Source organism: Cavia porcellus, unplaced genomic scaffold (genome assembly GCF_034190915.1).
Source record: "Cavia porcellus strain 051 isolate PalLab524CR breed Dunkin Hartley unplaced genomic scaffold, mCavPor4.1 scaffold_16, whole genome shotgun sequence".
Classification (NCBI taxonomy): Eukaryota; Metazoa; Chordata; class Mammalia; order Rodentia; family Caviidae; genus Cavia; species Cavia porcellus.
In genome coordinates this window covers 44,403,732-44,430,046 of record NW_026947499.1, presented here as the reverse complement: position 1 = coordinate 44,430,046, position 26,315 = coordinate 44,403,732, and the positions used below count along the sequence as shown (strand labels likewise).

The 26,315-nt window shown below is 45.3% G+C and overlaps 1 long non-coding RNA gene and 1 pseudogene across 2 annotated transcripts; both read left to right on the top strand.

The window, feature by feature from the left end:
* Positions 1 to 981: 981 nt before the first annotated feature.
* LOC100729686 (solute carrier family 2, facilitated glucose transporter member 3-like) lies at positions 982 to 5,896 on the top strand (annotated as a pseudogene).
* A 5,588-nt stretch (positions 5,897 to 11,484) lies between these two features.
* Positions 11,485 to 26,045, top strand: LOC134470728 (uncharacterized). Of its 2 annotated transcripts, none has more exons than XR_010039857.1 (3): positions 11,485 to 11,991; positions 23,960 to 24,057; positions 24,848 to 26,045. It is a non-coding gene; the product is annotated as an uncharacterized LOC134470728 (long non-coding RNA). The 2 variants fall into 2 exon arrangements; XR_010039858.1 differs by lacking the exon at positions 11,485 to 11,991 and adding an exon at positions 22,913 to 23,854.
* The last annotated feature ends 270 nt before the right edge of the window (positions 26,046 to 26,315 follow it).

Genomic DNA, 26,315 nt, shown 5'->3' with positions numbered 1-26,315 from the left:
CTAAAAAGGATGGATAGCTTCTGTTTTCAAGTTAAGGTTACTGGAACATTTTAGATATACATAATGGTGAAACACATTATAGGAATTTTAATTTTAGGAATAATATACTGGTACACGTTAGGAGTTTTATACTGGTACACGTTATATCTTTTTTCTTTTTTCCCCTCCCAAAAAATTCCCCTTCCCCTCCCAAAAAGTTCCAATTTGTAAAAGCTTTGTTTCCATTTTTTCCTTCTTTTCTCTCTTTTCTTCTATGTCTTCCTTTCTCTTTCCCTCTTCCTCTCTAGTTCTCCTTCTCATTCGAATGTGTTCCTCCTCTTTTGCAATATGTATTATATATTTTGGTCCTTATTTATACTTTTAGCTTCTGACACCAGAGAAATCATGCAATATTTACACAAGTGCATCTGATTTATTTCACTTCTATGGTCTCAAAGTGCACTCATTTACCTAGAAATGTCTCAAGTTAATCCTTTATGGCCAAATAGTACTCCAGTGTGTGTGTGTGTGTGTGTGTGTGTGTGTAAAACCCTCATCTTTATCCATTCATCAATTGATGAGCAGTAGGGCTGTTTCCAAGATTTAGCTGTTACAAACTGTGCTGCTGTAAACATAGGTGTGCATATGTTGCTGTGGTATGATGTTTTTAACTCTTTCAGGAAGATACCAAGAAAGGGAATAGCTGGGTTAAATAGAACTTCTAGTTTGTCTTTGAGTACTGTCCATACAACCAATTTTTATATTGGTTGTACCAATTTACACTCCCACCAACAATGGAGAAGGATTCCTTTTCCCTACTGCCCTGACTGCATGTGTTATTGGTTAATGGGTTGATTTCTTGATGATAGATTTTCTTTCTGGAGTGAGATGGAATCTCAGTACTGTGTTAGTTTGCATTTCTTGTATGACTACTGATGTAGCACATTGTTTCATACATTTATTGCTGTTTGTACTTATTCATCTGAGAGGTGTCTATTCGTTTCAGATGCCCATTTTTGGGTTGGAGTTTAAATCTGGGGGAGTCTGATTTTTTTTATGGTAATTCTAGATGGTAATCCTTTGTCTTGGATGATTTTTTTCAAAACTGAACCTGTGGCTTAGGAAATTCTGGTTTTGTGAGAATGTCTTTATCTGGTTTCTTGATCTTTGGCCTGAAGTTCATTTTGGGAACTGGAGAGCACTGGTCTCTGCTACCGACCTTCACCATCTTCCCAGGTGTCTTACGAAATATGAGTCCCAGATTCTTGCTCTTTAACAGAAAGGAAAAGGAACATGCCTCACAGAGGGAGTGCCTTTCACACCACACTCTAGGAAACACTCTAGGATTGTTAGGGAGAAGGGACTCAGTCTGTTTCCCCCTATGGGACAGGGTGTAGAGGTCCCCAGCTACTCTGGTGCCAAACCTGAGGCCCTGCAGGACAGGATAGAGGGGAGCTGAGGTGCGGGTGCCCTGGTCCCTCACTCTGAGGCTCCTTCCTCGCTGTCCCATGGGCAGAATGACATAAGCAGTGTGCTGTCTTTATTCTCTTCCCTTGGTTCTCCCCAATTCTCCAGCACCTGTGGGGTTCCGGGATGTGTCTCAAAACATCCAGGAGATGGAGAACGAGCATGTGCGGATGAGTCTGGAGGAGAGAATCACTCTGGAAGAGCTCTTCAGATCCTGCTGGTACCAGCAGCCCATCACCATCTGCATGGGCTGACCTCTCCCAGCAGCTCTCAGGGATCAACGCCGTGAGTGTCCACGCGTGGGTCAGGCACCTGCAGTGTTTCACTTACAGCACTGGTCAGCCCCATGCGGCATCTGTGTCTGTGTGCCAGCTCTGTAGAGTCTGTGGCAAGTGGATCACTAGTCTAGGAATTCAAGGTTGGCCTGGCTACACAGCAAGCGCCTACCTAGAACAAACAATAAAGTCACAGCCCTACTTTAAGGGAGCAGAAGTGGTTCTGTCAGAGTCTGGGAAGACCAAAAAAAAAAAAAAAAAAAAAAAGTTTGCAAAGCATCTGAGGTGATTTGAATGGATCCCAGTCTGGAATTTGCTCATTTGAAAAACACGATATGCATCTCTTATGTCACTGAACTGGGGAATTGGAGAGCAACAGGCCTGAACTACAGTGAGGTGCCTGAATGCAGGCACAGCCTGGAAGGAGGAGGTGCTTATTAAAATGTACCCATAATCCTTCCTGGGTTGCCTCATCCCAGCTCCACCCTGCAAACTTCCGTCAGAAATCCCAGCTCTGGGAGGCTGAGGCAAGAGGATCACAAATTTCAGCCCAGCCTGCGCAAATCAGCAAAACCCTGTCTATAAATAAAAAAGCTGAGAGTGTAGCTCAGTGTACTTAATGTCTTAACTAACTAATCTCCCCTACCTCACCATTGCCACACTTGTGCACCTGGGATTGAACTCAGGGCCTTTACACTGAGCTACTTCTGAGCTCTTTTTTTAGTTTTGATGCAAAGTTTCACTAAGTCACTAAACTCCCCAGGTTGGTTTTAATCTTGCAGTCCTCCTGCTTCAGCCTCCTAGAATGCTGACATTATAGGTGTGTGCCACTAAACCAGGCTAAATATTCATAATTCCCATTTTAACTATTAGGAATTGGGAGAGTGGGCCAGGGATTTAGCAGCATTAGCGCCTGCCTGGCAATGAGTTCAATCTCCGGTACCAAAAAAACAAAACAAGGAATTGGGAGAGTTGTTTCCTGAGAATGTAAATCCCAATGTAGAATACTGCATTCGTTGTATTCATTAAGAAGATCAAAGAGTGTTGCTATAGCAGCAAATACTCTAGGTGAGAGTTCCCTTGTTATCATAAATTCTGACTCCAATACCAATACTTATTTAGCAAGTGTAGCAATTCAACAAACAATACAGATAAGGCTTGGCTTGTAGCGCTGATAAGGGTACTTGACAAGCACTCTAGCACAACACTGGGTTCTATCCCTAGCATCACAAAAAGACAAAACAAAACCAAAAAAGTCATATCCTGAAGAATACTTTTTCTATAGTATATATTAAATAAAATTAGTCACTTGTATTATGTCCTAAATCCCATGGAAAGGGCATATGACCAGAATATCCAGCCCAATGTCTTATTAAATGAGTGGGCTTAGAGAACATGGTAGCATGTGTCTGTGATTCCAACACTTAGAGGCTGAAGCAGGAGGATTGCCTCAAGTTCAAGGCCATACTGGGCTTACATAGCAAAGCCAGCCTAAACTATATAGCAAGACCCCTTTTAATACAAAAAAAGGGGTGCTAAGTTTCCTCATTTTAATTCTGCCTTATCAAATAGGGACATCAGCATACCTGACAGTTTTAAATGTTTAGGATACAGCCCATTAAGAATTTAAGCCTTTCTGTAAATTAACAAAGTGGGCATACAGAGGAATAAATAGAGCTGTGAGGATATGCATTAGAAGGAAAGTAGAAATGAGTGGCTTGAGTAGAGAACTAAGCAGGTAGAGATTAATGCAGAAGAAAATTCATTTGCAGAAAAAATATTATGGAAACTCCAGAAAAGAACTCACCTCCTGAGACACTTTTTGAGTTTCTTTTTTGAGCATTGAATATAATTGCTATGCACAATCAGCAAAGGTGCATCATTTGTTTCCTGTTAGGTGTTCTATTACTCAATGGAAATCTTCAAGAAGCAGGCCTGCAGGAGCAGATCTATGCCCCCACTGGAGCAGGTGTGGTTAGCATCATCTTCACTGTGGTTTCTGTAAATTGCAGGGCAAGGTAATCTGGGGGAGGAAGGGGTTCTCATTGCAGATGTCAAAGGTCTATTGCTCAGCTTTCAGCCTCCTGACCAGCTTTTAAGCAGTTAAAACTTTTCAGTTTAGTTGCTCTCTAAGAAAAAACAATATTGGATGATGGGTGCCAGTAGTCCTCACCTCCTAGCACATACGGGATGGGCTACAGCAGGGTGAGAGGCGGAACTGGAGAGAGGCGGTGTGGCTAGAACAGACGCCCTGCTTTATGTAAGGCAGGCTCCCAGTCACGCACACGGGGTCCTCAGGGCGGAAACGGCAGCGTTGTGCTGTTCTCCCAGGTGTTTCTGGTGGATAGGATGGGAAGGAGGGAGCACCTCGGCAGCGTGGCTCTCTGTTCCTTCTTCATCATGATCTGTCTGATGAGGAAGGTAAGTGCTCTGTGAGAGACGGGAGGCTGGCAGGGTGAGGTGGAGAGGTATCGGGTGGCAGGGCATGGGTTGCTGACATTCGAGATCATTGATAGTCATTTGATCCAGGCATTGTGACACAGACTGTAATCTCAGCACTTGGGAGGCTGAGGCAAGAGGATCACCATGATTTCAAGGTCACCCTGAAATACATAGCAACATCTTGTCTCAAAAAAAGAAAACCAATGGTCTTGAGGGCAGTCCCACTTTATTGGTGATGAAGTGGTCTCAGTGGAAAGTGATACATGTGAAACAGCACAGCTCGGGCTGCAGAAGCCCAGCTTCTTGCCTGGATCCCCAAGCTGCACTTGCGCGAGGCTGAGGGAGCTGCCAAGCTGCCCGTGCTCTCAGGCTGTCTCTAACCATCTCCTCTCTTCCTTCCTGTTTCAGGACACATCCATACATGGGCTTCGCAGTGATCTTTGTGGCCTTCTTTGAGATCGGACAGGGCCCATCCCCTGGTTTATGATAGCTGATGTCTTCAGCCAGGGACCTCACATGTCCACTGTGGCAGGGCTGGCTTTATTAACTGGACCTCCAGCTGTTTGGTTGGCCTGCCCTCTGGCTCAAGTAAATAAATGAAAATCCAATTGAAGCCAACATGTTTAAGATACAGCATGATAATCTTTATTGACTCCATGGAAAGTTAGTTTTCAGGAGCCTTCATCCAGACCTTCTTCCTCAATTTCAATGCAATATAGAAAAAAGAAAGCCGAGTAAAGCAGAAGAGTGAAACTTGGAACCATGAGTCTGGGTGGAGTGTGTTGGTGCACATCTGTTATCCTAGCATTCAGGAGGCTGAGACGGGATGATTATAAATCTCAGACCAGCCTACCAGCACAGACTGTCTGTAAAAGACCACTTTGAGATGAGGTAGTTTTGCCTAGAAAAGAATGGTAGTGATGAGTCTTAACCTCTCCAAACCAATGCTTCATCCCCACCTGAATTAGCATTGACTTTGGTCCTAAAGGCTTACTCACTCAGCTTAGGGTCTAACAAAATCAGCCAGATCCCACTATAAGATGACCTGGAGATACTGGGCATGGTAGTGCATTGTCTGTATGCCAGCATTAGGAGGCTGAGGCAGGAGGATCACTGCAAGTTCAAGGCCAGCCTAGACTACCTAGTGTGTTCAAGGCCAGCCTAAACTACATAACAAGACCTTGTCTCAAAAAGATAAACAAAAAAATGACCAAGAGCTGATGTGTTAGAATTTAACAAGGGACTTTCACAATCCCTTCCTGCTTCCATGAGATTTTTTAGAAACCAGATTTTAACTATAGACCAGAATGGTAGGTGTGTTTATAAACCAGCACAACAGGAAAGGCACAACACCAATTTGAGAGAAATACAGTGGCTACACGATGGCATCGGAGTGCCTCAGAGAAGCCATACCTTCCTGCTGAGGGTAGGGGTGGTTATAGCTTGAGGCGTCCTGAAGACAGATGTGAAGGAGGTTGGACTTGCCAAGGGCTGGAGTCTCATAGTTTAACGTCAGCCTTCCCTTTATCTTTCACTAGGCCTCATCTTCTCCCTTTTCCTTAACGTTTTCCTGGAGTTCACCCAATCCGAAGTTCCTGAAACCCAAGCAGGATGCTGAGGAAATCACATGGGCCTTCGAAAGGCACATTCAAGTTACCCCAGGACCCAGGGAGAGGCCATCCCTGGACCTGAACAACCTGCAGCCCAGGAATGAGAAGGCTGCGGGTGCCTAGGTCAACTCTGTCCAGACCACAGGCAGCGATGTCACCCCCGGGGAGCCCCCCTCACCCTAGGAACCAGGGGCTGACGGCTCCAGTCCTGCTGCCCCTGCCTGGCTCACCCTCAGCAAGCCCTGGGCTCAGCCTGTGCCCAGGCACTGTGAGCTCCACACCTCACTCCGGGCTGTGCAGCCCCTCTTCTGCCCTGAGCACCAGCTCTGCTCCAGTGCAAGGGAGAGAGATCTGCTGACTCCTATACTTCATTTCAGGAAAGTCGTGCACCTGTGTAGAAGAAGTACTGGTTTCCTTTGGAAGTTTGTTTTAAGATCATAATATGTACATAGTGTTTTTTGAAATCTGGAGTTGTTACTAAGGTGGGCACTTTAATGAAAGGTTAAAGGTGGTTCATTTCCACATTGATTTCCTACTATTAATGTTACTGTGATACTTTGGGTTGGTGGGTTTTGAGTTCAGATGGAGTCCAGGGAAGGGAGTTTGTTTGTAAAAGCCATCTCCTCTCTTCCCTCCAAGGACCAAACTTCTCTTCCCTCATAGTAGCCTCACTTGGCCTGTAGACCACACACACACTTGAGGTGACCCTCCAGTGAGAGGATTCTCCTCTGAATCCCTTTAAAGCCACAAGTGAGAATCAAAAGATGACATCTTAACAAAGTAGAGAAACACCCAAGCTCTACTGAGAATCCTCATGGATAATCTGGAATTTGTAACCTCAGCCCTGGGAAATTATTTTTCCTGAGCAATCACTGTGCTGTAAGTGTGCTGTCACTGTAGCTGGTCCACATCTGCTACCATGTCAGAGCACACTGGTACCATGTTACTGTGACACCCATGAGGTGCCCTCAGGGCCCTGAATCCTCCATGGACACACTGGAGACAGTAGGAGTAAATCCCAATGGAGACCGGGGGCGTGTGTGTGCACTGTCACTCTGCTCAGGAGGAAGGAGTTCACAGCCCACTCGCTTCCGGTTTTGCTGTCGCCTCCTATTGGGTAGAATGTATTAAACCGCGTCCCTGTGTGTAGAAGCAACACTACCTCTGCTGGGTGGCGTATGCACGCAGAACTTCTGATTCAGACTCATCTGCTCTCCTTCCCTGCAAGGAGGAACAGGAAGAGAGCCACTTCCCTGCACCCTGAGGCGAGGTGGAGAGGGAAAGAGGAGAGAGCATGGGGTCAACTAGGTGGCTGCAGGGTGCAGAGGTGGTAAACTTTCAGGGGAACAAGAAGCAAATGAAGACTTGTTTCTAGTTGGAGGGGCTCAGACAATCAGGGACCGCAGGGCTGGCTGCTACAGCATGGCTGCAGCCATCTCATCCCCCAGCCTTCGGACCCTTCTTGCTCTGCTGCTCACAGGTTACTCTGTCTCCTTTACCCCGCTGGTGCTCACACATTTCAGATTCTTGGGCAGACAACAGTGTCCCAGTTCTTGGTTCCCATAGTTCCTGCCAGTCCCCGAGCCTTTGGATAAACACTGTAGCTAGGCAGCTGGGCTTTGTTGCAAAGGCGACTTTCCCTCCTCACGCTGCACCTCTTCTGCCTCTGCAGTCATTTGGTGGTAATGCAGGACAGAGTTGTTCCCATTTCTCTGTGGTCAGGTTATAAATATTTCCACATGGATTTTGTACTATTAATGTTACTGTGGTTCTTTGTTTTGAAATGAAAGTTCTAAATGTACACATCACAGGCTCATTATTTTTGTTCTTCCCATGACAACATAATCAGCTTTAATCATGGCCGAGCCGCTCAGTACTTTAGCAAGTCTTATAAAGTCTCATATATGTGAAAATAGCAATACTTGCTTATTATGCAGATTCAATGAAAAGGCCTTCTGTCTTAGTTGTTTTCTCATTGCTGAGACAACATACTGGACACCCAAAGTTAAAGTGGGAAAGATTTATTAAGCTCACTTTTAGTCCATAGTCAGTTGGCTCAAAGGCAGAGGGTCATCATAAATAAGAAACAGTTCATGGTAGAAAAGAGGTGGAAAAACAAGGATTGACCACAGCTCTTTCTATCCCTTATATCTTATCCAACTTACTCAGCGGGTAGTACTTGTACCCCTAATCTAGTGCCCTAGAGCCTAGCACTGCACCATGAATCAATCCTAGCATCATACAGTCTAGAGCCAAACACTCTGAAAAAGCCCCACCTAGGATTGCATGAGGTTCTGGGAGACATCTAGATGTAAAGCATAACACCTGCAGGCTGAGCAGTGCCATCTTACAACCAAGCACTGCAGGATATGCCACAACTGTCAATGGCTTTGGGTCTTTACTGTCAACGGACCAATAGTGGCTACTGATCTGGAATAGCCTATAATCAGAACTTCCACCTGCACCATTGTTGGCAGCCCCGGTGGGATAACTTTCCTGCTGGCTCAGACACATCCCAGCCGCCAGTGCTTGCACCCCTAGTTCATCTGTCTGGAATCTCTGTGCTGTTCCTGGATTGCATCTTCCTTTCTCCTGTCTAAGGTGGGTGCTAGGGAAAACGTGCCCTCTCCTTTGTCTTCGTTGAAATGCATCACTTCACATTTTCTGTGCCTTCAGATCCTTCCCTTCAGATCCTTCCTGATCCCCAGGGATCTACTTTCCTTTTTCTCTCTTCCCCCACTGTTGTTTTCCAGTGTCTGAATTCTGAATCTCCAAAGGTTGCTTTGTTGCTGCTCACCACTCTGCCATCTTCTCCTGACTCCTCTTTTACTTTTTATTTTGAGACAAAGTCTCACCAAATTTCCGAGGCAAGACCTGTGATCCTCTTCCACTGAGCTGTCAAGCACTGGGATTACAGGTCCGACTAGCTTGGCTGATATTCTTTGCATTAAACTTGGAGTTCAACGTGTGGCTTCCATCTTTTGGTGGCACCCAGACTGCTACTTACATGCCAGTTAGGTCACATTTTTTCCTTTTCTTTTTTAAGTTTTATATTTTTCTTGTTTTTAACACTTTTTATTTTCTCATTGAACAGTTTTAACAACAAATTTACTTTCCAGAGAGACAAAAACACCTGGTAGCACAATGTCAAGTGTTCTATTTTTTCCTTTTTAGTTCACATTTCACAAACTGAACACACACTTCTAACCCACTCACGACTTTTCTTTCTTATTGTTATTGGGTAGCTTGTTTCTCTTTTTAAAAATTTCTTGAAATTTTTTTTAATTTAATTTTTATTTTTATTATTTTTTTTTTTGTCTTTTTCCTTTTTATCGGTACCAGGGATCGAACTCACGACTGCCTGTTTGCAAGGCAGGCGCTTATGCTGCTGAGCTAAATCCCCAGCCCCGAAATTTTATTTTAAAGAGACTAAAAACAAACAAAATAAAATAGAATAAAGCCAATAAAAACAAAACAATGAAAGCAATACAGGACTTCAAAACAAGATAATAGGAAATTAACAATGGCTATCATAATATATCTTATTATCTTCAAAATAGCTGCCCATACCTTCATACATAATAAAATCAAAACAAAATGGAATAAAACCAAGCCAAACCAAACAGTGAAAACAATACAGGATTTCCAAACAAAATATTAGGAAATTAACAACAGCTCCCATAATGCCTCTTGTTATCTTCAAAATAGCTGTCCAAACCATCAGACATAAGCACTGGGGTTCCTCCAATTACGGTTCCTAGAGTGGTGGAGAGGGATGGGGTGTAGTTCACAGGTGCTCCTCAATGGCAGTAGGGCCCTGGGGCATGGCTTCTTCCTATTAAGTCCATTTGTTTCACAGGTTTGGTTCTCTTTGCTGATTTTCTGTAGTTGATCTGGCTATTGCGACAGTGGGAGATTGAGGTCTCCTTTTACAACTGTGTTGTTGCTCATTTGATTTTTCTATGTCTGTCAATAACTCTTTTATTGTTGGGTGCTCCCATATTAGGTGCATATATATTTATGATTTTTTTTTTTTTTGTCTTTTTCGTTTTTATCGGTACCGGGGATCGAACTCACGACCGCCTGCTTGCAAGGCAGGTGCTTATGCCACTGAGCTAAATCCCCAGCCCCTCTCTTGCTATTTTTAAAGTATCTTTTTTTTCATGATCACTAGCTGCAATTCTGTCTTCAAGATCTGAAAATCTATCCTTTCCTTCATTCAATCTGTTGCATATACTTTCACTGGAGGTTTTAATCTCCTGGATCTCTTTTTGTGTCTGTTTCGTGTATTCCATTTCTCTCTTTCATTGGCCATTTTTTTGTCTCCATCTTTTTCTAAGCTCATCCATTCTTTTATCTGTCTTCACTAACATCTTTGATTTTAAGCATCATTTCTTTTTGTAACCTGAGAGGTCATTTTCCCTCTTAGCCTTTTCCACTTGTTTTTTCACTTCTGTTGTTATCATCTCAGAAAGTTCCCTTGTTTGACTTCTAACTTCATCCCCCTCCTTGAGTTCCAGGCCTGTCCTGGGTGTGCTGGGGTCTGGAGCCGCACCTCACCTCTGGGTCTTGCCATTTCCCACCTTCTCTTTTTCCTTTTATTTTGTCCTCTATATTGATGCCGGCCAGCCCCGTGTGATATATAACTACCACTAGCCTTGAGGGCTCTCTCAAGGACAAAAGGTGATGTCTGTTCCTCAGAGATGTCCTCCAAATGTAGTTTGTTCTTTATAGCTACCGCAAGAACCTACCTTCTGGTGTTTATAGTTCTGTGTTCACGTCTGTGTTGCATCCCTGAGATATTCTGGGTATGGAGCCAATTTTGGTCTCTGGATGTGGGGGCTGGCACTGGAATTCTGTCAGTGGAATTCTCCAGGGTGCAACCGCTGTCTCCTTGCTGTGCTTCAGACTTTCCATGTTATTGGCCTCACTGATTACTTCGCCCTCCAGAGGTCTGTGTGCATCTGTGCACTGGGCTGGAGTCTTGGGGTTCCCACCAGTCTCACGCTCTCCCAGCTGGCCTGCCCTCTGGGATGTAATGGAGAGGCACAGAGTGTGCATTCATTATCCTCTAGCCAAGCCACCCTCTGGGATGTGGGCAGCTTGTGTGACTTGCCATCTAAATGTTACCAGAATCAAGTTGCTCACCTCTCTTCCTGGAGTTGGATTCCAGGTTCTCATCTTGAACAAAGAACTGGGCAAGAGGAGCAAAAAGCAGTGGCAAAGTTTATTCAAAAAGTAAAAGTGCCAGTCATGGTGGTACAAGCCTGTAATCTCAGCACTCAGGAGGCTGTGGCAGGAATATCGCCTTGTGTTTGAGGCTGGCCTGGACTACATAGAGAATTAAGGATGCCCAGCTTGGTAACGGCCTGGGCCGGGGCAGGGTGCCTGCCACTTGGGCAGGATCCTTCCTCTCTACCTCCGAAGTTCCCAAATGTCCTCAGCGTGCGTCCAAAAGCCGGTGGCTTCCTCAAGGAGAATCTCGACTTTTGGAGTTCCCGAGCCAGGATGGAGTCCCATCGCCTGAGAGGACAGGCGCGTCCCCTGTGCCCGGCCCAGGTCACTGCAGCCAGGTCACTGCGGCCCGGCTCCTACCCGGGGCGGGGTCCGGAGGCCAGGCCGCCAGCTGGTTTACCCGCTCCCGCGGCTGCAGCGCCCCCACGAGGCCCGTCCCGTGCGCGCAGCCCCCTCGGCGCCTGGGCTCCCGCGCTGCTACGGCTCGGGCTCCGGCCGGTCCCTGTTCCCGGGAGCCAGAGACGGCTCGGATCAGGATGCTACTGGGTGGGGATGGCTCGGCTGCAGACCCCAGCTCCTTTCCAGCGGCCCGCCTTCCTCTGGCGAGGGTTAAGGAGGCGCCACGGCCTCTGGAGTGGACGAGGGAGGAGCCGGGAGGAGCGGCCCGCCCGCGACCCTCAGCTCCTCGCTCCGCAGCGCAGCTCTGCAGCGTTGCCCCCGCGGATGGTGGGCACCCTGGGCTGAGCAGGGTTGTCGCAGATGTGCTTTTCTTTGCCCAGGAAGTTTACAAAGGGTCCTGGGCAATAGGGCGAAGTTAGCAGGGTCCCCGGAGCACCCCCAGAGCTCAGGAAATGCACCCGAGCGGCGTGGGAAGAAGGTCTGGTCCCCTTCCGCGGCTCTGCAAGGGTGCACGGCCTGGGTCGGGAAGAGGAGACCTGGGTGCGCGGGCGCCTCCCCAGCAGGCCTGGCAGTCATGGAGTGAGGTGAGCTGTGAGAAAGGGACTGTTTTAATGGCGCGATGCACGAGGGGACAAAATATGCATGCTGTGCAGTTCGCTGGAAATCTGTGAGCGCCTGGTCCTGAAGGCCGCAGGGAGGTGTTCGTCCCCCAGATGCTTCAGATTTCATCCTCTGCTAAATAAGCTTTTCTCAAACCACTTCCTTTCATAAATAACATGAAGGCAAAAAAGATGCTTCATGAGGGAAGGAGAAAAGAAAAAAAGAAAAAGAATATATATGACAGATAATTATTCTACTAATCTCTGTTAGCTCATCAGAAAGAAGTTTGTGCTTTAATCTGAACAACTACTTTGAAGATAACAATACCCAATATATTACCATTATTAATCTCCCTATTATTTTGTTTTGAAATTCTATATCATCGTTTTAATTTTTTCATTTAAAAAAGATATTTCATGTAATATTTTAATTGCTCAAAAAGCAACATTCAGACTGGTGGGGAGGCTGAAGCAGGAGGATCAGTGCAACTTCCAGCCCTGCCTGGGCTACAAAGTGAGTTCAAGGCCAACCTGAATCTGAATCTCATAGCAAGACCAGCAAGACCTGGTCTCGAAAAAAGAAGGAAAGAAAGAAAGAAAACAACCACTCAGAATTTAAGAATTTAATAAATTTAACACCAAAATCTGTATTATGTTGTCCTTTACTTGCTGGTTGAACACTTTTCCAATGTGACAGGATGAGGACCCGGAGGTGTTATCAGGAAGGAGGAAGCACAGCTTGTAGGCTGGCCTGCTTAGGAATTGTGGCACAGTCTTCAAGAAGTTACTTTGCCACTTAGACTTCACTTACTACTAATTAAAATTTGTGCTATAAGTGAGCATTTAAGAAGGAAGAAGCATACAGAAGAAACACTTTCTAAAATGCACAGATAGCTGGGTGGGGTGGTGCATGCCTGTAATCCCAGCACTGAGGAGGCTGAAGCAGGAGGATCTCTCGCTGCAAGTTCAAGGCCAACCTGAACTACATAATGAGACCTTTTCTCAAAAAATAAATAAAATGAACATATAATTAAAGATTATTAGTTAAAAATTAAGAAGGGTTGCCACTTGTGGTGACACACACCAATAATCCCAGCACTCTGGGAGACTGAGGCAGGAGAATGACCAAATTTGAGCCCAGATTGAGAAATTTAGTGACTAAATGAGACCTTGTTTCAAAATGTAGCTCAGTATGAAGGTCCTGGGTTCAATCCCCATTTTCCACCTGCCCCCCCCAAAAGATATTAGATTAGTAGAATTCTTAGTTCCCTTATAATTTCACAGGTCTAGGATTTAACCTTTTGATCTGTTTTTTTTTTTTTTTATTGTGGACTGTTACAATAAACTTTAACCTGGACTGCAGCTGGTAGTCTGTACTTTGCCAACTTGTCCCATTCAATGACCCAGATATTTTTTCTCTATGCTGGGGATGAAAACCAAGGCCCATGCTAGGCAATTGCTCTGCCACTGAGCTAAAGGCCCTGTGGCCAGATTTAACAAGTGCAGTGACTCTGGTATTCATTTATCATGCTCTTTTGGTTGTTGCTGTTCCATTTGTTTGTTTTGTTTTGTTACAGGATGAGGACTGAACCCAGAACCTTTGCCCTGAGCTGCATCCCAGATCATTTATTCATTCACTTATTTATTTATTTATCAAGATAGAGTTTCACAGAGCTGGGGATTTAGCTCAGCGGCATAAGCACCTGCCTTGCAAGCAGGCAGTCGTGAGTTCGATCCCTGGTACCGATAAAAAGGAAAAAGACAAAAAAAAAAAAAAAAAAAGATAGAGTTTCACTACCTACTTCAGGCTGGACTTGAACTCACTGTGTAGCCCAGGCTGGCCTCAAATTTGCAGTGATCCTCTTATCTCAGTCTCTTGAGGGCTGGAATTATAGGTGTGCGTCACCACTACACAAAGCCTCCTTTCCTTTTATTTATTTTAAAGAGAACAAAACAAAGCAAAGCAAATCAGAATAGAACAAGGCAAGCAACACAGGACTTCACAACTAGACAACAGGAAATCAACAATGGCTACCATAATGTGCCCTGTTGTCTTCATAATAACTGTCCATACCCTCATATACAATGAAATCAAATAATAGAAAACAGACTAAAACCAATCCAAACAAAAGAATGGAAGCATTACAGGACTTCAAAATCAGATAACAGGAAATGAACAATGATTACTATAATGTCTTATTTTCTTCAGAATAGCTGTTCATACCATCACACAAAATAAAATCAAAGCAAAACAGAATGAAACCAGTGTGTTTTTGTTTGTTTGTTTTGGTTTTTTTGTTACTGTTACTGTTGTTATTGAACTCACGACCTCACTTCATGCCAGGCAGGCACCTGTTCCACTGAGCTAAATCCTCAGCTCCAAAACAGAATAAAACCAATTAAACAAAAGAATGAAAGCATTATAAGACTTCAAAATAAGATAATAGGAAACCAACCATGTTTATCCTTTATACATTTCATATGTTCAAAATAGCTGCCCATACCATCAGACACGTAAAATCTAACAAAACAGGACAAAACAAAACCAAATCTAACAAAACTGTGAAAACATTAAAAGAGTTCAAGACAAGGCAATGAGAAATTAACACTGGTTACCACCTTCTCCTCCTAGGTGTTTCCTCCCCCATCACTTTGATACTATCTATGTGTTTTTGGATCCCACTAACTCCTTCCGTTTTTTATGTTAGTGTTCACCAATGTGAGTTCAAACTGTTTCACACATGAACATGACCTCCAGTTGTATCCATTTACCTACAAGGGCCTCAAGATTATCCTACTTTATAGCTGGGTAGCTTTCTATGGAATGAAAACACGGTATCTTTCTTACCCATTCTGTGGTTGATGAACAAGTTACCGTTGCTTTTTTCTGGTCTCCTGTTGCATGGATCAATTGTTTTCTCCCCTTTGACTTTCAGTCTATGAATTTCCTTTCTAGTTAAATGTGTTTCTTTTTTCTCTTTTTATCAGTACCGGGGATCGAACTCATGACCGCCTGCTTGCAAGGCAGGTGCTTATGCCGCTGAGCTAAATCCTCAGCCCCTAAATGTGTTTCTTACATACACATTTGATGAATCTTGTTTCTTGATCCATTCTCCCTGTGTTTCTTTTTATTGCTGAACTGAGGCCATCTACATTAATGGTTACAACCAGCATAGATTGGTTTGTCTCTGCCATGCTATCCTTCCTCTGTTGGCCCTCCACAATTCCCCTTCATTTAGTTGCCTGTCCTGTTTGGTGAGCCTCCTCTGCTGCTGTTCCTGGAACCACAGTCATCTTTCTCTCTCTCTCTAGATTATGCTTTAGCACTCTCTGTAGGATTGGTTTGGTGATCATGAATTCCTTCAGTTGTTCTTTATCATGGAAGTATCTTACTTTTCCTTCCATTTTGAAAGATAGTTTTGCAGGGTGTATCAATCTGTGTTGGAAGTTGTTTTCTTTCAGGGTTTGAAATACTTCACTCCAAACTCTTCTTGACTTGATGGTCTGTGTAGACTAGTCTGCTGTGATTCTGATTGTTTTTTTTTTTTTTTTATAGGTGATCTGTTTCATTTCTCTAACAGCTTTTAATATTTGGTTCTTAGGGGCTGGGGATTTAGCTCAGCGGCATAAGCGCCTGTTGCAAGCAGGCAGTCGTGAGTTCGATCCCTGGTACCCATAAAAAAGAAAAAGACAAAAAAAAAAATATTTGGTTCTTGTGCTGAGTTTCTGGGATCTGGATTATTGCTGGGTGTAGATTTACTTTGGTTATGGCTAGTTGAAGTTCTGTGTGCCTCACTGATCTGTATATTTGGGAAGTTTTTTGCTATTACTTCTGTAAATAACCATTTAATTTCATTTGTGTTTGATCTCTGCTTCTTCATTAATACCTATCACTCTTAAATTATTTCTCTTTGCATCGCCTTACAGCCATTGATCATGTTGTTATTTCCTGGTTCCTTGTTATTTTTAAAAGATCTTTCCTTGCATGATCCTGAGCTGCAATCCTGTCTTCAAGGTCTTAAAGTCTATCTTCAGTCTCTCCCAAGTGGTTTTACCAGCTTTTGATTGACTTTTTAATTTCCTGGATATCTTTTAGAATCTGTTTCATGCATTGTAATTCCTTCCTATATTGTTCATTCAAGGTTTCCATGATTTTCTTTATGCTCCTCTTTTTTATCTATGTCTTCTTTAGATATGCTGATCAATTCTTTTGTTATGTTTTTCATTTCTTGTTTTACCTGAGACATTATTTTTGATTTGATTAATTTTACAGTCTCATGAAGTTGTTTCTTTGCTTCAGTTGCTATTCTCTCAGAGATTTCAGATACGTGACTTCCATTTTCTTCCATGACTGTATCTCCCAAACTTGTTCTATGTGGGCTGGAGGTCTGAGATTGCCTTTTGCTCCTTCATCTTGACATACTTCTGGGTTCTTCCCCACAAGCTGGTAGTGAAGTCCCAGGCACTTCCCATGTTGGCTGCCCCTCTGTGAGTAGGGGAATGGGACAGGCACCTGTGTTCCTCTGACCCCAGGTTTACAGGGAGGCAGCAGGGCATGGAGCGAGCCTCTCCAGATTTGTGCAGTTACACTGGGGCTTCCCCGGTGATCAGGGGTTGTGGAGATGGGGCTGCTTCTCCCAGCCTGTGTGTCTACACTAGGACTCCTGCAATGTGGCAAGGACAGGGGTGTGTTTGTCTGATTCTCCTGGTGGGTGATGGCTGCCCAAAGGAAGCAAGGGCCTCCAGTGGTGGTTTGATGGTGGAGTGCACAGGCTTACCTGGCTACCTGTTCCTGTTCCCACTGGCTGCCTTCAGGAAGCAGCCTCCTGGTGGCAGTGGCCAGCAGGCAGAGGTGGATCTGCTGGCTGTCTGCCCACACTGGCTGACCCTCCTTTCCTTTATTTTCCTCTTCTCTTCTCTTCTCTTCTCTTCTCTTCTCTTCTCTTCTCTTCTCTTCTCTTCTTTCTCTTCTCTTCTCTCTCTTTCTCTTTCCTTCTTTCCCTCTGTCCCTCTCTCCCTTTCTCTGTCTTTTAGGCATAGTCTCACTAAATTTCCCAGACTGGCCTTCAATTTGTTACTCTCCTGCCACAGCTTCCCAGAGCATTTGGTCTATAAGCATTGATGAGCACACCAGCCTCCCTGAAATTACTGGGCCCCCTCTGTGTGCCGACCTGTATGTGCGATATTTCACAGGTTCAGTCCCTGCTAGGGACAACATCCCAGGCACCGAAATACTGTGCATCTATCACTGAAGGCCCCACCTCCAGGAAGACTGAGACTGGTGACTCCTTTCCCCACCCACAGGAGTCCCAGGAGGATATTGGATCCTCCTCACTCCAGAGCTCTGTCTGGAAGCAGATTCCTACCCCCGCTGTCTTCACAGGTCAATGCTGTACTCTGGCTTTCCTTTCAGGCTTGTGTCAAAGACGGGTCCCAAGCAATGACTTTCCCTTTCTGCTGCCTCCTAGATTATGAACTCTTCTGCAGGGAAGAGAAATCACCCAGGTCTCCATAGTGCCTCCCAGTGCCTCAATACAGTGGTTACAAAATGAATGTTATCTTGAATTTTTTGGAAAGGTTCTTGTGTAGTTCAAGCTGGTGTTGAACTCACTAAGTAGCCCAGGATGGCCTTGAACTCTTGGGAATCTTACTTCCTCAGCCTCCTGAGTACTGGGATTGCAGGTGTGCACACCAGCTCTGCTATATTTGTTAATTAAACTGAGTGTTGCCAGCCAGTGTCGCTTCCACCTGGACAGCCACATAGAAGAGAACTGAGGTGTTGCCGCCTCCACTCTTCACCTCTCCTTCTCTCCCTGTCTGTCTGATGGCTTTACACTTGTATACAGAGTTCCTACCACCCCTCAGCACACACACCATCCCTAGGCACACAGAGAACATAACACACTCAACAAACACACCACCCTTGGGGCCCAGAGTGCATACCACAGAGTACTTATCATCACTCCGCACACACACCACCCCTCGGCACACAGAATGCATATCACCCTTAGTCACACAGAGCATACCACCCCTCATGACACACACTACCCCTAGGCACACAGAGTGCATACCAACCCCCAGAACACAGAGCACATACCAACCCTCAGAACCCACACCAACTCTAGACACAAAGCGTGCATGCCATCCACCCCTAGACACAGAGTGCAACTCACACATATGCAGTCAAAGTGCATATCACCTCTCAGCACACAAAGTGCACAGAGTGCATACCACCCACAGCAACACAGAGTAAGTACTTCCCCTTAAAACACAGACTGCTTTATAACGCCGCAGTACACGGTGCTTACCACCCCAGGGTTCATAGAATGTAAACCTACACTCAGCACATAGAGTACATAGCATCTCTAAGTACACATACCAACTCTGCACACACAGAGTGCTTGTGACATGTCTGCCCACACAACCACTAGGCACACAGAGTGCATAACACCCCTCAGCAAACTACTCAAAGGCAAACAGAGTCTGTACCACTCCTCAGCACTCGTAATTCATACAAAACTTAGGCACAGTGTGCATAACAACCCTTAGCACCCAGAGTGCCTACCACCCATCAGCACACACTGTGGAAGTTCCCCTCAGCGCTCACACCACCCCTAGATACACAAAGTGTATACTACCTCTTAGTGCAGAATGCGTACCATCCCTCAGAACACATACCACCACCAGGCACACAGAGTAAATACCGCCCATTGTCACACAGATCGCATACTGTTCCTCAGCACACACACCATCCCTCAGCACACACACCATCCCTCAGCACACACACCATCCCTAGGCATCACCCCTCAACATACAGAGTGCATACCACCATCAGCACACAAACAATCTATGTACTGATGGGTGGTATGCACTCTTTGCGCTGCAGGGTGGTAGGCACTCTGAGTGCCTAGCAGTAGTGTATGTGATTAGTGATGGTATGCACAATATATGCCTAAAAAGGGTGGTATGTATGTGCGGAGGGGAGGTATGCAGTCTGTGTGGCAAGGGATGGTTGTCGCTGTAGTGGATTGGTAACTGGTGGTGACTGAAACACCAGCTGAACTGAATCCGCGTGGTGCTGAACATGAATGGCCCATCTGAGGATTGTTGCCATCATAAAAAGGAGACCTGGAGAGGAAAAATAGCATTACGGATTCTCCTAATTGTTGTATGGGGCTGTTGGTTCTCCTGGAGGAGCTTATCATGCTGGCTCCCTTTATATGAACTCAGCTGTTATATCAGAGGAGCTCAGGACCTTGTCACTGAGAATGGATGTAGTTCACTTTGGGAAAGCTTTGGTCCTTACTTGGAGCACCACTTCCTGGCTCCAGAGGGGAAAATGTGTGCTGTTTAATCTCCAGGAGGAGCTTGTCACACTGGCTTCCAGATATGTACTAGGCCGTTCATGTCATCATCAGAGTTTGGGACCTCGTTGTCATTGAGGATGGCTGTGATACTTTTGGGGGGAGCCCTGGTCCTTATTTTTAGCATTTGCTTCTTGGCTCCAGTGCAGAACCCTCAACCTCTGGCAGAGGTCCTTCATCCTTCTGCATAAACTTTCTAGCTTTCACCACTGAACTTTGGGCCTTCTCAGCACAGATCTGTGAAACAAACTTGCATGAGTCATTGTCATGGGCTCTAGGCCTTCAGCTGGACTCATGGGAAACATTGTCATGGGCTCTAGGTTCTCAGCTGAACTCATGCAGGATAGTGCCATGGGATCCAGGGCATCCGCTAGATTGGCCAGGTCTCTGGTGCATATACAGATTTCCTGTACTTCTTGTATTTGACTCCTTGGGTGACCAGTATAAATAATACAATAAATAATGTGCCCTGTATATAATTGTTCTCCCTTTAACCCCTGACTACAATAGTCACTCTGTGTGCCTAGGGGTGGTTTTCATTCTGTGTGCAGAGGAATGGTATGCACTGTGTGTGTGCTGGGGTGGTGTGTGTATTCAGGGTGAGTGTACACTTTGTGTGCTCAGGGGTTGTATGCACTCTGTGTGCTTTGGGCTGGTGTGTGTGCTGAGGGGTGATATGCACACTGTTTTCTGAGGAATGGAAGCACTCTGTGCTGAGGGGTAGTATGTACTCTCTGTGCCTAGGTGTGGTGTGTGTGCTGAGGGGTGGTGTTCACTATATGTGCTGGGAGGTGGTGGCCATGTGTGTTGAGAGGTGTTATTCACTCTGTGAATGTAGGTGTGGTAAGCATTCTGTGAGCTAAGGGGTGTATGTTTCTGTGGCTAGGTGTGGTATTTGTGGTGAGGGGGGCAGTATGCAGTCTGTATACGCAGGGGTAGTATGGACTCTGTGTGCTGAGAGGTTGTATGGACCTTGTGTAGGGGTGGTGTGTGTGCTGGTGGTTTGAACTGTGTATTCTGATGGGTGCCATGCACTGCGTGTGCTGATTGGTTGCATGCACTCTGTATGCCATCTGTGTGACTAGGAATGGTGTTTGCACTGAGAATTTATACTTACTTTGTTTGCCTAGATATGGGATGCACTCTGTGTGCCTAGGAATAGTGTTTTTCTGAGTGGTGGTATACTCTCTAGGTGGAGAGTCTGTGCCAAGGAATGGTTTTCACTCTTTCTGCTGTGGTTGGCATGCACACTGTGTGTCTGGGGGTGGTGTTTGTGCTGAGGAGTAGTGTACACTCTGTGTGCCTAGGGGTGGTGGTGTAGTCAGGGTTTGCAAGAAAAACAATTTAATACAGGACACATAACATATAGAATTATTTATAATAATCATCCTAAGAGTCAAACACAAAAAGTGCGGGAAATCTGTCCACACAATAAAGACTCAAAAAATTCATCTGAGGGCCCAGATCCCACAGCAATGTCCTGCATGAGTCCAGCTGAAGACCTGGAGCCATGACAATGTCTCATAGATCTGCACTGGGCAGGTCCAAAGGTCTACAGGGGAAGCCAGAAAGTTCGTGTCAGTGTTGAAGGATCTGAGCCAATAGATAGGGAGTTTTGCACTGGAGCCAGAAAAGCAACGCTCAAAGTAAGAACCAGGGCTCCTCTCAAAAGTACCACAGCCATCCTGAGTGACAATGAGGTCCCAAGCTCTTCTGATGATGAGAACAGCCGAGTACATATCAGGAAGCCAGCATGACAAACTTCTCCTGGGGACTGAATAGCGCATCATCTTCCCCTCTGGAGCTAGGTAGTGGTAAAGACCAGAGCTCCCCCAAAGTGAGCCACAGCCATTCTCAGAGACAAGGTCCCTAACTCATCTGATGATGAGAACAGCTAAACTCACACAAGGAAAAAAGCTTGACAAGCTCTTCCAGGAGAGCCAATGGCAACAGAACAAACCACCATAGAGAACCATTATTCCTCTCCAGTTCTCCTTTTTATGTTGCAACAATCTTCGAGTGTACCCTGCACACTCAGCACCAGGCTGATTCAGCTCAGCTGGTATTATGAGTTGACCACCAGTTGTCAATCCACCACAGGTGGTGTGTGTGCTGAGGGGTGTTATGCATTCAGTGTGCTGAGCGGTGGTATGACTCTGTGTCTAGGAGTGTTGTGTGTGCTGAAGCATGGTATGAACTCTGTGTGACTAGTGGTGTATGCGCTGAGAGGTAGTATGCATCAAGTGTGTTAGCAGTGGTATGAACTCTGTGTCCCTAAGTGTGGTATACAGTCTATGTTCTTCAGTGCGGTATGTACTCTGTGTGCCTGTGAGTGATTGTGTGCTGAGGGGTAGTATGCATGGGTGTGTACTGAGAAGTGGTTTGTGTGTCGAGGTGTGGTATGAATTCTGGGAGCCTAAAGATGTTACACATTTTGTGTGCTGAGGTGTATTATGCACCTGTGTGCTGAGCAGTTTTATTGACTCAGTGTTCCTAGTGGCTCTGTGTATGCTGAGGGGTGGTATGTGCTCTGAGTGCCCGAGAGTGGTATGCGCTGTGTGCCCAGGGTTGGTGTGTGTGCTGTGAGGTGGTATGCATGCTGTGTACTGAAGGGTGTTATGCATTCTATGTCTGAGGGGTGGTAGGCACCCTGTGTGCCTAGGGGTGGCGTGTGCACTAAGGTGTAGCGGACCCTCAGTATGCTGAGGAGTGGTATCCACTCTGTGTGTTTAGGGGTAGTTTGCAGTCTGTGCGCTGAGGTGTGGTATGTGCTTTATGTGTCTAGGTGTTGTGCGAGGTAGTATGTACTCTGTGTGCCTGTGGGTGGTATCTATGCTGGGTACGGTATGTACTCTGTGTGCCTACGGGTAGTATGCACTCTGTGTACCTAAGATTTGTTTCTGTGCTGAGGGATGCTATGCACTCTGTGTCCTGAGGGGTGCTATGTAACCTGTGTGCAGCGTGGCGGTATGCACACTATGTGCTGTGGGGTTGCATGCACTCTGTGTGAGTAGGGATTGTATGCACTCTGTGTCCCAGGGGGTGGTATGCAATTTGTGTTCCTAGGGGCAGTGTGTGTGTTGAAGTGTGGTAAGCACTCTTAGTGCTGAGGCGTGGTATGCGCTTCGTGTTCCTAGGGATGGTATACGCTCAGTGTGCTGAGCAGTGGTTTAAATGCTGTATTCTGAAGTGTGGTTTCTCTGTGTATGTGCGTGTGGTATGTGTGCTGATCAGGAGGTGTGCACTCTGTATGCCTAGGGGTAGTGTGTGTCCTGTTCCATCCCACCAAAGAAGAAAAAAAAGAATGAATGAAAGAAAAGATAAAAGGAAAAAAATTTAATAAGGTAATGGCTGTGTGTGTGAGCCTGTGAAAGAGGGAGGAAAATTTTCCAAATAGGGTAGAAGGCTGGAGCATTGCCAGAGAGTGGCAAAGAGGGCAAGATTTTTAACAGCAGTTTTATTGAGACTTAATTCACTTAAATGTAATTCATTCTTTCCAGTACTGAGGACTTAACCCAGGGCCTCACACTGCGCTACTTCCCCTCCCTTTTCATTTCATTATTTATTTGCTTGTTTGTTTATTGACACAAGGTCTTGTTAAGTCACTAAGTTGCTCAGTGTGGGCTTGAACTTGTGATCCTCCTGCAAAAGCCTCCCAGATGCTGGGATTACAGGTGCGTGCAATTCGCCTTTAAAAGGCACAATCCAGTGGCTTGGAGTGTATTCACAGAGATGTGCAGCCAACATCAATACATTTTAGAATATTTTCATCGCCTTGGAAAGAAGCCCATACCCTTCAGCAGCCATCTAGCCCACCCCAATCCTCCATTGTCCCCAACCCTGAGCAATCACTAATCTACTTTCTATCTCTATAAATTTGCTTTTTCTGGACAATTCCTATAAATGAAATGGAACAGGCTTGGGTCTTTTAAGTTGAGCTCCTTACCTCTGGCATGATATTCCCAAGGTCCAGCCATGTTGTAGCATGTATGAGGACTTCATGCCTTTTCTTGCTATCAGCCTAATACATGCATAGGCAAATCATATTTTGTTTATCCATTTACCAATTGATAGATATATGGGTTGTTCCCACTCTGGGGCAATTGTGAACAGTGCAGCTATGAATATTCATGTATGTTTTTCCACAGACATACCTTTCTCTGGGGCATAGAGTTCAGAGCAGACATGCTGAGTCATGCAACATAAACTCCAACATCCACAGGTCCAGAGCCCCCTGTGTGTGTCAGGATGACACCCAAGGGTGTGTCTGTCTTGCCATGAAAGGGTATACAGTAAAACGTGGGGTTGGGGAGGGTCTCAGAGGAGAGAACCGGAAGGACAGTGTAGCTCTGCTGTTCTCCAAGGGGTGTTCACTCGTTCATTCAGCCGTTTGTTACCTACTGCACAATCCTGTGGCCAGGCAAGAGCTGAACAGTAACCAGCAGGAGAGACCTCCTCCCCCACTCCACTGCCCCAACAAGCAGGTACTAAAAAGAGCATTGTTGTATTACATTGCTCAATTCAGAGTGTAACAGTAGAAATGGTTTTTAATCATCCCATTTTATGATTTCTCTCTTTTCCTTTTGCAGTGCTGGGGATTGAATCCAAAGCCTCACGTGTACTCGGAGGTCTCTGTATGAACTACATCCTCAGCTCTTACCCAGATTTATAAAATAATATACTTGTGGTAAGAAAAATAATGCAACAGAACAAAATAAGAAATAAAGAAGTTCCTTTGCAATTTTCTCAAACTCTAATCTTTCTAAGAAGTAACCACCGTGTGCAGCTTTATATATTTTGTAAATACGGTCAGATTCACGGGTGTTGTTTGTTTGTTGAGAAGGTCAAGAGGGTCACAATATATCCTGAGGACAGGACAGCTCTCCAGCCCACCTCATTCTTTTTAATGATGTCCAGCGTCCCATCACGCTTACTTACCCTGGCCTCTACTGGCCAACATTTGCATTAACTCCATAATATGCCTTTATAGCATATTTTCTCTCCGGCACATGGCCAAGTATATTTTGTAGGATAAGTTCCTAGAAATGGGACTTCTCTGTAGGAGGATAGGTGCGTTTTGAATTTCTACAGCAATTTCCCAGTGCCCTGCAAACAGACCGTATGATTCACAAGCCCCTCTGCTGTGTGTGTGAGGGTGCCTGGTTCTGACACTCCCCAGCAAGGACACAGTGTGGGAGGGGAAGCAAGTTCCCAGGGAAAGTGACTTTCTATTTGGGCCTGGGTGGGTGTGGCCATAGCCTCCAAGGTTGTCCCATAGCAGTCTAAAGAGATGGGCCAATCAGAGGGCTTGCTAGTTTGAGTTTTAGAAACAAAAGTCAGGGTTTAGGAAGGTGAGCCAGAACTCTGCAGTGGGAAGCATTATGCACGCCAGTATTTATTTCTTTAACGCAGTAAGAACTTAAATATGGTCAAAACATATTCTTCTCTTTAATTTACACAAACAAATATGTTCCCAGGCTGACACCTCTGATGCCAAGTTTCTAAGGGAAACAAAATTCTGCTGTGTGATTATAAACTACTAGAGAGAAAATGAGAATGCAGAAGCCGCCCAGAATCAGCTTTCGGCGCCCAGCACCGGAACTGAGGGTTCCCTTTCTGTCTCCATTGCTGATAGATCTGCCAGAAATCTTGGTGACTGAAATGTGGATGGACTGCGTCAAGGCCAACAGGATGCAAAAGGTTCCAGTTTTGATAAAACTGAAGAAAAAAAAAAAACTGCTTGGCTTGGCACGCTCCCTCCTGCCAGTCAGGAACTGCAAAGATGTTTCCAGAGAGCGGCTGATGAATTGAGGGAGGAGTGCCCAGGACCATGCCAGTCGCCTTTCAGGGCTGCACTAACACAAACAAAATCAAACAACTTGAAACTGCTCCAGGAGAGGGGATTACGGCAACATGTTATTTTGAGTGATTGCTTAATTTATTGAGCTGCGGCGAGATCTGTAATGAAATACAGCCCTACGAACTGATCACCTCCTACTGTAGTTGGACTTGTGCAATTAAGGGACATTTTCCAAGAGTTTCTCTGGAACCACTTGGAATCTGTAGCCTCCATCGTGGGGTGCTTCTGGGTGCTCCTGTTCCAGGGAAGCTTTTTTTCTTTGTATTAAAGGGTGGCAGGTTCTGATGTTAAATAAGCAGCTTTTTACTGAGCACTTTGTGTATAATGGATTCTTTATATATATTAGCTCTAATTCCTTCAATTTCCCAGTGAAATTACCCTTATTATTCCCTGTTTTATAGACATGAAGCCATGAGATGTGAGGAAATTTCTAGAGTAATACCCTCTAAGATAGTAGTTGCTACCCACACGTGACTGTTCATGTCAATTGGGTCTAGCTGATTGTGTTTAAAGTGGAACCTATGGCCTTGTGGGTGCTGGGCAAGCACTTGACCACTGAGATGCACACCTAGTACATCTCTGAAGTTTCCCATGAGATTCCAGGGTGCAGCCGGGATGCAGACTGACTAGATGATCCAGTCTCCAGAGGATAGGAGGGGTGGACCAGTGATGGCTGCCCTACGGCACACAGGCTGCAGCCAGCTATTTGTTATCATTGAAAGCTCTAAAAAGGTCCATCATCAATGAGCTGGACCATTTGCCATCATTGCCATGAGAATAAAATTTGGGGGACCCAGAAGTGGTCTTCTCCCAGGTCTCTTCTCCTTTTTTTTTTTTTTTTTTTTTTTTGTTTGTTTGTTTGTTTGTTTTTGTGGTACTGGAGGTTGAACCCAAGCCATTTTTTTTTGACAGTCTTGCCAACAGCCCAAGATGAATTCAAACTTGCAATCATCCTGCCTCAGCCTCCTAGAGTGTGGGATTACAGCCAGGATGCTTTCTAAAGGGCCTCATGAGAGTCAGATTCATGTCCAGGAGGACTTCAGTGCTTCCGTTTGATGGGGGACTAAGGAGCATCTTTGCTTGTA